The 5,107-nt window shown below is 36.8% G+C and overlaps 1 protein-coding gene and 1 long non-coding RNA gene across 2 annotated transcripts in view; one reads left to right on the top strand and one right to left on the bottom strand.

The window, feature by feature from the left end:
- The window catches only part of LOC108747011 (semaphorin-1A-like), a 227,487-nt gene that overhangs the window by 195,620 nt on the left and 26,760 nt on the right, over positions 1 to 5,107 (bottom strand). The window lies entirely within an intron of this gene.
- Positions 3,707 to 5,107, top strand: part of LOC108747018 — a 5,728-nt gene continuing 4,327 nt past the window's right edge. The window contains exons 1-2 of the long non-coding RNA XR_001939207.1: positions 3,707 to 3,943; positions 4,578 to 4,701. This is a non-coding gene — a long non-coding RNA (uncharacterized LOC108747018). The remainder of the gene's footprint in view (positions 3,944 to 4,577; positions 4,702 to 5,107) is intronic.

Genomic DNA, 5,107 nt, shown 5'->3' with positions numbered 1-5,107 from the left:
ATATATATATATGTATGTACTACGTATATATAGTAGATATTACGCAGCTGCAGGCGAATATTCCCTCGGCACCTGCAAGCGACGTTTCCGACGATCTCGCCGCGAGAATCGGAGTCGTTACCGCCGCTCAAATAATCCTCCGTGTACGTCCGTGGGCGTTTTACAGCCCTCGTCGTTTTCGCTCATCGTTAGGGCGCAATAGAGGCGCCAAGCATAGCTGCAGGTTACAACGGACGTTGCAACTCGAACCGTAAGAGCTCAGATTGCAAAGCTACGGTTAGTTAGAACGGAGCGAAATACGATGGAACGCCTGTCTATATTTGCAAAACAGTTCTCTCCGTCTTACATTGTGCGCTAGGCTCAATCCCTTCCTTCCTCTATGTAGAAAAGCGTTCAAGCTTATACAGTGGATGGACTTTATAGAGATTCGCAATGGGGAGTACATATACAATACTCTCCATTGAATCCCGGCTCGATAAAGCATCGCAATATCATTAACAATGGCAACAACGGCGTATTATTATCACACAGTCTACACATAATTATCGAGTAATTTGCAAACTTTCAAATAATTCAAAGTAAGATGGCGCATATATGTATAAGAGAGCCACGATGAATGATGGTACAGTAGAATTGGTACCCAAATGAAAATTTACCAATTTCACTGCATTCACTTCTAACCGTGTTACATTTACAAAAATATTTTATTACACAAAATCAGTTAATAAAATTACTCCGAATATTATTTACACCGGTAAGGCGAGAAAGAGAAGACGAGAGAGTGCGACACCATTAAAACCAGATGATATTGCGCGTGCAATAAAAATGAGCAGACACGCAGATGTAGAGCGGGAAAAAAACCAGAGGTAGCAAAATTTTTGGCGCAGGCCGAACTGCACACCAGGGAAATTGCCAGATATAATGGGCGAATGATAATTTAGTGCGCGCGACAATGAATGAGAATGGTGACGGAAAAATGTTCTCCCTTTTAAATTGCAGGATGTGGAAATTTCAGGTAATCATCCGAACAAGAGTCTCACCGAAAAAAAAAAAAAAAACGCGTCTCTCATCCGTAAACGCGCTTTCAATATCAATGATGACGTACAAACGTGCGCCTCACATCGCGGGTAATTCGCGAAAGTGAGCGCCGGTGAGCGCTTCGTGAGATAGACGTAACGCTCTTGATTTTTCGCCCCGCGGGATTAGCTCGATTCATCGGCACGGAAGCACCGACACAAGAATACCGCGCGTTCACGAAGAGCGCCGCACGAGAGCGTCGGAGAGAACGAACTCTATATGGCAGAGGTCCATTTGCGGACCGCCGGTAATTTCCTCGGGGAAGAATCCCGACTGTATACCGAACGGGAGCGTCGCTCGCTCGCTCGCGCGATTTCACCGTATTTCAGAGTTGGCCACGCAATGCCGACTCACGCGTATAATCGGCGCGATTAATAAAGCTCCGCTTGGTTAACTGTAAAATGGCACGAATCGCGCAAAGAAGAAATGGTCGTCGTGAATAAAGACAAAGCGGGAAACGAGAGAGAGAGAGAGAGAGAGAGAGAGAGAGAGAGAGAGAGAGACCGCGCGTTCGTAGTAATACCTGCCATTTACAGACTGGCACTGTGCACGCGTACGTTCTGATGGTACACCGCGATGGTACACCGTTAGCAAACTCCCTCAGCTAACAAACAAGGCGCGCGTGCGAATATACAAGATATCCTGATATACGAAAGGACAAGAGTTCTTTCACCTTCACTTGAACATCTCCGAATGACGATAAAATTATTTTTAAGTCATTTCTGATCCATATACATGTATAAGAAACAGAGTATCTGTGATACTCGAGAATTTTCGCTCTTCTAAATATTTTCAAGTAATAATCATCTTGCAAATGTGTCACTTGGAATTGTATTTCCTATCAAATTTCAGTGAATGTTTTTGAACGTCCTATATGTGTATGTACACACTTGTGATCTCGTAAGCTTTTAAAAAACAAACAAGAAAAAGATTTCTCGAGTAGCCCCTGCGTACGATGTAATATACGCTCGCAGATATCAGATTCCATTTTGCCGTTGCTATTACTGCAGCTCGTACGTGAGATCCATATTTTTTCGTTCACCTGACCGCAATTAACATTAGCATAGAAATTGGTGTGCGTACTGTCAGTAGAACATGCTCGTAAGCTTGACAAATTCTCGAATAACAACTTTCGATATGTGAAATTATTTAACCCTATCTTAATTGATTAAGTACGCTTCTATTTTAGAATCTCATTTACTAGAATTAAAATGTAAACTTCTCATTTATTTTTAGAGAATTATCTAGTAGAATTAAAATAAGAAGACAAACAAATTATCAATTAAATACTGAAACAACAAATTAATAATGTTTTACATGACACATTTTTAAATCAATATTATTGCATAAATTATTAAGATTTTTCAATATATGCTCTTTGATATTTCATGTACAATAATTTAAATGTTCAATTCTGCTTGCTCCAACATGTTTATGAATATATTATGTTTTTAATAGTATTAAAAACATTTATAACCATCGATATCTCTCGATTCGCCTATCCATTCACGTCACATCAGTGTGACATGCTACACAAATTTGCAAGTTCTGATATACACGGTGCCAATATATTTCGCAGAAATCTAATGTACTTTTAGCGTTACTTGCAGAAATCTAACATAGAGTAATAGTCATATGTGAGAACGATATACATATATTGAGAATCCATAATCGCGTCTTTTCTCGCAAGAGACGTAATGTAACTATACAATCGATTAAAATATATTAATAGACATTCAGAATCTAATAGGCATATAATTTTTATTACGCTTATTTTAAGATTTAAAATAAAAGCTGAAATAAATTCTTGTATACACACACACACACACATTGAAAAATAATGACTTTGTTTTCAACAAACTTCGTTTATGTAACGTACGTGCTAGATATATGAATTTTAAATAAAAGACAAAGTGTATAAAATCTCTTTTATATTTCATAAAAAATTATTTTCATATATTTACATTAAACACGTATCAATTACAAAAAATTGCTAAAAATTGCTAATTTATTTTAAAAAATTCATTTAATTTCCTTTCAAACTATAATTTTTAATATTCGGTTTTTTATCGAAATTAAAAAAATTATAACGAGTATGTATACGTATAAAAGAAATGATGTCTCTTAAATTATTGAATCTAACAACATACTTCGACCAGATTCGTTCCGGATACTGGAAGCATGTTCCTTGTTAGTCAATTCGCCGAGTAGTGCCTATAGCAATGGCGTCGATCGAACGATAATACGATTGAACCACTATAGAAGCACATCGGTGAAGCACTCGAATTTCTGCGTTTTCACGAAAGCACGAGATGCGGTTCTATCCCGGTATATTTCTTCTCGCCATGGAAGAAAGCTATCGAGATCGCGCGGTTCTGGCGGATCTCGGCCCTTCATCGTCTTGCGACCTCAGTCTCAGTCTCTCTCTCTCTCTCTCTCTCTCTCTCTCTCTCTCTCTCCCTCTCCCTCTCTCTCTCTCTTTGCACTCTTCCCTCGAGCCATCGTCACGGCCTCGCGCTCTTCGTACATTACGGCATTACGCTACAGAATTCATCTTATTGCGTCGAGATACATCTGATGGCGACAGATCGATATATCTCGTTCTCGGTGAGAACTCGCAATCCAATAAAGGAATGGCGAGAAAATTGCAATCGGCATTGCCATGAAATAAATGGATAGAGAAGTGGTTACATACGGAGAGATAAAGGAGAAAAAGAGGAAGAGAACATACCATCAACATTACATACGTGTCTCAAGTGCTGCCAGAGAAACTTACAAAGTCGTATACATTAGCGCGTCAACCGCAAAAACGTACAATTTTTAAAAACCTTCCTAGAAACTCAAACGTCTTGATTCTTCACAGCTGGTAAAGTATCTAGTTAACGGGTTAAATTTTATTACTGAAGATTTGTGCTAAATTATTATTATTTTACTAAAACAACTTTTCACTCGGAAAATCATGTACCGTTTCTATTTACTTTTTATATCGCATCGCAATGTTGTGATTCAACATGATGCGGTATAAAAAACTAATCTATTTAAAGTATCATACATTCGATCAGTCGCCTATAAAAATCTGTCTTTCAACGTACGAAAAAAATAACTTTCATCCTTCTTCCTTGAATAAGTAAGAAGAACAATTCAGCTTTTCATCTTCAAAGTTTTCTCATTTTGTAAAAAAATATTTTTCACTAAACAATGAAAGAATTTTCACTAACAACAATAAAAGTCTAGCATTTTTTTTTTGCATATCCACTCTCAACTCATAAAAGATTATGACTCATTAAAATTCAATATAACTTTTTGTTTGAAAAAATTAAAAAAGAAATTTAATAGAAAATATTGTAGATTAATTCATAAATCATTTTTGGGAGTAGACGACGGTAATATGTATAATGAATGATGAATGACTTTTAATGAGTCATTTTTTTATCTGTCTAAATATAATAATATCGTAGATATTCGACCTACAATGACCATGGCACAATAAACTGTTATAGAAATTATGGAACATTGATTAAGATGCATGCAAATTTATTATGGCGCGTTTATCCCTGCCATACAACAGCACTGATATACGTTCATTGAGCGAGACTTCATTCCTTGAGCCTCCCTGCATCAATGGTATTTATGTGCGATAATTAAGCGCGTATGCTATGCTCATACTTGCGCCTTGTTTTATTCATACCATAATGAAGCTTAAGAACACAACAGACTGTGCTTAACAGGCTCTCGGTAATGCGATCAAGTAGAGTGGAAAAAGATATGAATGAGTTTATGATACTTTTCACGAAATCTCTGATAATGATAGGTATAACGTATTGCAAATTGAAATAATTTCTATGATATTATACTTCAATATTATGCGCAAATTATTTCGTAATAATTGCTTTATCTTATTTAATGTAATTCGTAGAAAAAAATTGTATTGTCTATTATTGCATGCTTTTTTTGCACACACACACACACACACACACAGAGTATTTCTAACAATTCTTAATAACATTTCCATTGTCTGTTACAAATTTAG

The sequence above is a fragment of the Trachymyrmex septentrionalis genome, unplaced genomic scaffold (genome assembly GCF_001594115.1).
Source record: "Trachymyrmex septentrionalis isolate Tsep2-gDNA-1 unplaced genomic scaffold, Tsep1.0 scaffold107, whole genome shotgun sequence".
In the NCBI taxonomy this organism is placed as follows: domain Eukaryota; kingdom Metazoa; phylum Arthropoda; class Insecta; order Hymenoptera; family Formicidae; genus Trachymyrmex; species Trachymyrmex septentrionalis.
The sequence above is the reverse complement of the archived record's forward strand: the minus strand, read 5'-3'. Positions and strand labels throughout refer to the sequence as shown.